Here is a 7,332-nt window from a genome sequence, read left to right as displayed (position 1 = left end):
TATATTGTTTGGAGCTTGCTCTCTGTCAAGATAGAAGACACAATAGTCGAAGTCTTCTCTATAGTGCTTGTAGTCACAAAGTATCCATCTTGTGTTAAGAACTTCTCGGCAATGAAAGTTGATGCTCTGATATATGTCATCTTCCATTCGTTCCATTTAGGCACTATGTCACTCTCTACAAAAGGGGCCAATCCGGAAGGCAAGTCTGCCCATATGAGCGTGCATAGCTCATCAAGCTTCTCTATATGGTTGAGAAACTTTGAAATCAAGCATACAAGTGAATCATTTGCATCTCCATACATGTCCTTTATAGACTCACCTAGCTCCATACAAAGAGGAAGATGAAATGGCACAAAAGATTCATCAACAAGCTTTCCCTCCCCTTCAAGCCCTTCACTTGTCGCTGAAGAAAAAAGATCTCCAATTTTCCTTCTTTTCCTTTTATGACTCTTGGACCTTCCCTTTGTACGGTTTTGACTTTCTTTGTACTTGTCTCCCTCTTTACCAGCTTGAGGACTTTGTATCTTCTTGCTTTTTGGTGTGGATGGACTCTTTAGCAAACTACATTGACCCTTACCACCTTTAGCTAGTAGCTTTGCAGGTGGACTCTTCATGCCATCGTCATTAATGGAATTCTCTTTCAAGTTCTTCTCAGTGGATGTGAACTTTGTACTCGTTTGCGAAAAAAGCCCTATCATAAATAAAAATGAGCTAGGATATTAAAGTGTCATTTTCAGAGAAACCAACAGAGAAGAAATGTCAAGATTCTTACTTGCATATATTTCCTTCTCGCTATTTCGGTACTTTTCCTCCGAATATTCAAGAAACCATGGAATATCTTGCACATTTTCAGGTAGGGTCCTGCGAGCATCGAGCCATGATGGAGGCTACAACAACTTATAGCGAGCACCAACATCCCTCTAATCAAGAAGTGTAGTTGGAATCTCAATTATCTCTGTAGATTTCAATAGATCTGCAAAGCATCTACACATGGGAATCTTCTATGCGATGAGTTATCAAAGAAAATAAGCATACTTGCCTATATGCAAATCTTCGAGCTGTAGCTTCCAAATAGGGCATCTTTTGTACTTTCATTCCAGCAGTCAATTTAGATATCTCCCTAAAACAGTGAGGAAGGTGCTCTTTTTGACAAGAATCAAAAAAATCTGGTATGGCGTCACTCCAAATATCAAAGGGCACTTCCTTGACCTTCTTTATAAGGTCCATTGCTCGTTCCACAAGTGACTCCCAATAGGAGTAGTATGCTATATAGTTGCACCATTCTATTTCTCCTCCATCAAAACCCCATACCCTACCAATGTCTTTGCTTAGAATATGATCTAGTACCCAAGCCTTCCTGCAAGCAATACAATGCACATAAAAGGATTAGCGACTTCAACATACCATCCCAAAGGCACTTCCATATTACTTTGTACTGTAAGGGGGTTTTGTGTAATTGTGTGAAGCTTATCAAGTGTGATATTGTGTTCACTCTCCCAGTCTAGACCATATAGGTTGCTAAACCACTTCTCTCCTGGTGCCAAATTTGCCACTGCAACCAATTTGTATCCGTATTTATTCTTGAGATAAGTCTCGACCTCATCAATGGAGCTCTTGTATTTTTCATTATAGCCTTGATCTTCACAAGAGAGGCTAGATTTTGCGAGCCTTTTTTATAGATGTTCCTTAAATTCTCCCTATATGTGAAACAAAATTTAAGTAGATGCTTTACAAGAGTCGGGTCAGTACAAAGCATGTGTAACCTACCGAGTACATCAACTGCATGAGCAAACCAAGGGGAATTTTTCACCAAATCCAAGGATGCACCCTTTTGTCCTCTTGTATTTCTACTTCAATTTCTTGTAGAGCCTCTTCGTCGAAGAATTTCTTCCAGCTTTGCTCGTTTCCAAGATCGAGCCTCCTAATGAGAAAAATATCACTTACAAATGACCGCTTCACATGAGTTTGTGTCAAGCTATGGAAGTGTTAAGCAAAAAAGAACATTAGAAGAGATTCTTACAAAGGAGAAAGAAAAATGAGTGCAAGAGTTACCTTTTACCTGTTCAGGCAGCGAGAGAGAAATACATCATGGTGCACTTAACGCACACGTACTTTGAAGGATCATCACGACAAACTACAATTTTTTCACACTTGTATTATAATATTTATTGATGTACAATGAATATCTTTAAAAATAAACAAGACTTACCATTGTTGATTTGTGACATCCAAGCTTTGAGACGATGGTTCCCATCAAGTACCACCAATTTTTGACCTTTAAGATGCGTCCAACTTTGAGAAAGGGATAACTCCATCTCAAATTCTCTATTAATAGCACCCCAAAAGGATGCATCCCACTGTTTCTCTTCTCATCTGACACGCCAATCCTCTCCCCATTGCGCAAAATTTCAAAACAAGAAAGTTTGCAAGACTTGACATATATCCTACTTGCTTAAACTTATTTTCTAATTCCCCAATGTTCCCTCTAGTGTTGCAGACTGCTTCATGACCCACCAACCGACACAAGGGTACCCAAGGGAGCCCTATATCTCGATGCACCTCATGCTTAGCAACCCAAGTTTGCAAGAGTTTTGCATCAAGCTCCACGTACCTAGTCTTGGTCTTCTCAACATAGACATCAAGACTAGTCTCTTTTGGGTTCAAAAGTTGGGACTGGGTATCAACAACAGCTCCTAATGAGGGTTGGGTGGTTTTCGTTTCTGCCGCCATTACCTTACCATACAAAAAATATTCAAATTTTTGTCAACTTGTCTTTTATCATGATGATTTAATGAGCAAAAAACGAACCTCTAGGAATACTTAACAATAACCTGGATCCTTAAGTCAAAAGCAACTTCAAACATTAGAAGACAAGTGTAAAAACCTAAACACGTTGATTAGAAAGTCATAATTACAAAAAGAATATGCAAGCATTCAGCAAATGTGAATGCAGGGCATCACTCTAGATGCATTGACCTATGCGTTCCCCTTGAAGGCATGTGGCATTATATACGATGCTAAAATGGGCAACAAAGTTTACAATGATTTTGTTGGTCAAGGATATGCCAGGTAGAGGTAGGGTCCGAAAGCTCTGAACTATTTTTAGCTAATGTGAAGCGAGCGTATCTCTCTAGATGCAATCACCTGTGCTTGCATCTTAAAGACATGTGGCAATTTGTCCATCCTTGAGATGAGATATGCCGAATAGGAGCGGGACAAAGAATCTTTGGACTGTTTTCAACTGATGCAAAGCCAGCGCATCTCTCTAGATGCAATCACCTACGCTCGCATCCTAAATACACTTGGCAATTTGAAATCATGGCTAATATGGGCAAAAGAACTCACATGGTATTGTTACTTCGGTGCTGTCAAGAAAAATGCAATTTATTTCACTACGTTGCTCAACATGCAGGCCAAACTGAGCGCATGTCTCCAGATGCAATCACCTACGCTTGCATCTTGAAGACATGTGACAATTTGGCCATCATTGCTGAGATGGGAAAAAGGACTCACATGGTAGTGTTGGCTAGGGTTGTCGAGAAAAAATGCAATGCTTGGCACTTTGTTAGTCAGAGATATGCCGAATAGGGGCGGGGCAAAGAAGCTCTAGACAATTTTTAGTTGATGCAGAACGAGCGCATCTCTCCATATGCAATCACCTACGCTCGCATTGTAAATACATCTGGCAGTTTTGACCATTGCTAATATGGGCGAAAGAGCTCACATGGTGCTTTAGTTTGGTGTTGTGAGAAAAAAATAGATTTATTGCACTACCTTGCCCAACATGTAGGCCAAATGTGGCAGGGCTAGGGAGCCAGCGTTGTTTTCAGCCAATGCAGAGGCAAGGCATCGCTCCAAATGCATTCAACTTGAAGGCATGTGGCACTATGCAAGATGTTGAAATGGGGATCGAAATTCTGTTTTCTGCTGATGCGAAGTGAGCGCATGTCTCCAAATGCAATCAGCTTCGCTGCATCCTAAATACATCTGGCAGTTTTGAAATCACTACTAATATGGGCAAAAGAACTCACATGGTACTGTTAGCTGGGGTTGTCGAGAAAAAACAAAATGCTTAGCACTTTGTTAGTCAAAGATATGCCGAATAGGGGAGGGGCGAAGAAGCAGTGAACTGTATGCAAAGCGAACTTATCTCTCCAGATGCAACCACCTACGCTGGCATCTTAAAGACATGTCGCAGTTCGGCTATCATTGCGAAAATGGGTGAAAGAACTCACATGGTGCTTTTAGTTCGGTGTTGTCAAGAAAAAGCACAATTTATCACAATACCTTGCTCAACATGTAGACCAAATGTGGCAGGGCTAGGGAGCCAGGGCTGTTTTCATCCAATGCAGAGGCAAGGCATTGCTCCAGATGCATTCACCTTGAAGGCATGTGCCACTATGCAAGATGCTAAAGTGGGCAGCAAAATTCAGTTTTCAACTGATGCGAAGCGAACGCATCTCTCTGGATGCAATCACCTTCGCTCGCATCTTGAAGACATAAATAATTCACATGGTAGTGTTAGCTGGGGTTGTGGAGAAAAAACCCAATGCTTGGCACTTTGTTAGTCAAAGATATGCCGAATAGGGGAGGGGCAAAGAAGCTCTAAACTGTTTTTGGCTGATGTGAAGCGAATGCATCTCTCCAGAGACAACCACCTACGCTCGCATCTTAAAGACATGTCACAGTTCGGCCATTATTGCGGAGATGGACGAAAGAACTCATATGGTGCTTTTAGTTCAGTGTTGTCGAGAAAAAACGCAATTTATCACAATACCTTGCTCAACATGTAGGCCAAATGTGGCAGGGCTAGGGAGCCAGGGCTGTTTTCAGCCAATGCAGAGGCAAGGCATTGCTCCAGATGCATTCACCTTGAAGGCATGTGCCACTATGCAAGATGCTGAAAATGGGCAGCAAAAATTCAAGTTTCAGCTGATGCAAAGCGAACACATCTCTCAGGATGCAATCACCTTCGCTCGTATCTTAAAGACATAAAGAACGCACATGGTAGTGTTAGCTAGGGTTCTCAAGAAGAACGCAATGCTTGGCTCTTGTTAGTCAGAGATATGCCGGATAGGGGAAGGGCGAAGAAGCTCTGAACTGTTTTGGACTAATGCGAAGCGAACGCATCTCTCCAGATGCAATCACCTACGCTTGCATCTTAAAGACATGTCGCAGTTCCGGCCATCATTGCTGACATGGATAAAAGAACTCACATTACAAAGTGATGACGTGGCTGACCGCTCTGTAGGAAAATCAAAAACCCTAATTTATTGAAACCCTAACCCTAACTGTAGAAAATCAAAAACCCTAATTTGCTAAAACCCTAACCCTAAAAATGAGAAACCCTAATTTGTGAAATCCTAATCGTAAAAATTAGAAACCCTTGACGTGGCCTAACACGTGGCAGCTGTACGAACCCCCGCAAATTGCGGTGTGATTTTTAAGCAGCAGGGCAGCAGTGTTTGATTTCAGCTTTTGGACTTGCTTTTCTTACCCAAGTTGAGAAAGAGAGAGAGAGAAGCCTCTTTGATTTATTTCTAATTAGCAAGAGAGAGAGAAAGAGAAAGCCTCTCTGCTTTATTTATTAAAAGAAAGAGAGAGAAAGAACTTTTGCTTTATTTTCAAAGCTTTTACTTGAAGCTTTTGATTTTAGCTTTTGGGGGTCTGCTTTTGGCATCCCTTGTAATCTATAAATAAGTGGGTAGGCCTCTGACAACTCAGAGCATCTGGATGCAGAGTCTAAGTGAGAGTGCATGTCCGCACTCTTGTACTTTGAACACAGATTAATACAAAAAGAAATAATGAAAGGGGCACCAGTCTTTGGGGCCAATATCTCTAGGCACGGAACTCTGTCGAGCCACTGTCAAATCAATTGTGAACTGTGAATTGTTTTGAAGTGGTTATTTGTGCTGTGGTCGTAGATTCTTGACTTGGAGTGTCCAAGTCTGTTATAGTGGTATGAGAGCACGGCCGATTTCTCTTCTACGGGAAATTCGATCCCAATTCTTTTTTCGCGACACCTATGGCTTCAGGCAAGGATCAGTCAACTCCCCCTGCATCCGAAGATGCAAGAAGGGATCACAATGAAGATTCCAACAAGGAGTATGGTCCACCTCGGCCTACTCAGGCGGAGCGTCGAGAGATGGAGTGTCATCAATTGATCAGCGATGCAATAAAGATGATGCTCAATTTTGCGAAGGACCCAAAGTTTGCAAAATATATCAGCAAGACTTCTTTCCAGGAAGTGCATACACAGTGGCAGAAAACCACAACACCATCCCCAAAACCTGCTCTCAAGAAACCTTCTGCTCACAAGAAATATACTGAGAAGGAATTAGAAAAGGTGGTTGATGCACGAATTGCTCAGCTTTTTGACGCATAGAACAAAGCTTAAAAGCACGGCAGAAAGCAAAAGAAAGGCATTGAATTCTCGGGCTATTTGGGTCGTCAGACGACTTTTGAAAAAGGCAAAGAAACAGAAGAGGCGCGTTCAATTCGAAGGAGTACCCAATTCTTCTTCTTCTTCTTCTTACAATTCTTCTAGCTCATCTGACTCGAGCGAAGAAGACCGAAAAGGCAAAAAGCGAAGCAAGAAATAACGCTTCGAAAAGGGTAAGAAAAAGACAAAGAAGTCTAAATCTTGCCCCGTGAGTGAAAGTTTTGCAGAGGACTCGTCTACAGACAGTTCAGACTCTGATGAGAGCAACTTTTACGCAAAGAAGAAAAAATTTTACAAAGCCAACCAGTATGACTTTCTCAAAGACAAAATAAAGAAAGTCCGAGAGTTTAAGGAAGGTGGATAGTCAATTAAATTTGACACGTTTTCGAGATATAGAGATGCTTCGAAAGCTTTGTCTTTTGTACAACAGTTTGACATCACTTGCGTAGGAGGACATTACTCAGAGCACTCTAAGATTCGGAGAGCTACCTCTTACTTTAAGGGGAATGCTCGAACATGGTGATCCACGCTTCCATTAAGCAAGACTGTGCCAGTTAAATGGCTGAAATTCAAGAGGCTTTTTATTTCTTCTTCGTTGACTCGAGAGTATGAACAGGATGAAGAAAGGCCAGAAAGTTCTAAAGCAGTTGAGGGACGTGGCAAAAAAGGCAGATAACAAGCAGGATTGGTACCACATTGCGTGGCACCCGAACCGAATCAAATGAATGAAAGTACAAACTTTGTCGCTTTTCGGGCAAAGGGAAAGATCAAGAAGCTCTTTTGAGGGAGCCAAGGCAAATTTCTTGAATTGGCGGCTCGATTTGGAATTACGCCTGACAGGCTGAGGCCATAGGCGGAGGTAGTTTGAGAGGGCACCCGGACGGGATGTT

At 41.8% G+C, this 7,332-nt stretch overlaps 1 pseudogene; it reads right to left on the bottom strand.

The window, feature by feature from the left end:
• Positions 1–984: 984 nt before the first annotated feature.
• Positions 985–2,439, bottom strand: LOC147465678 (uncharacterized; annotated as a pseudogene).
• Between the last annotated feature and the right edge of the window lie 4,893 nt (positions 2,440–7,332).

This window comes from Adiantum capillus-veneris, chromosome 1, assembly GCF_014529385.1.
Source record: "Adiantum capillus-veneris isolate H3 chromosome 1, ASM1452938v2, whole genome shotgun sequence".
Lineage (NCBI taxonomy): Eukaryota > Viridiplantae > Streptophyta > Polypodiopsida > Polypodiales > Pteridaceae > Adiantum > Adiantum capillus-veneris.
This window is presented reverse-complemented; position numbering and strand designations above follow the sequence as displayed.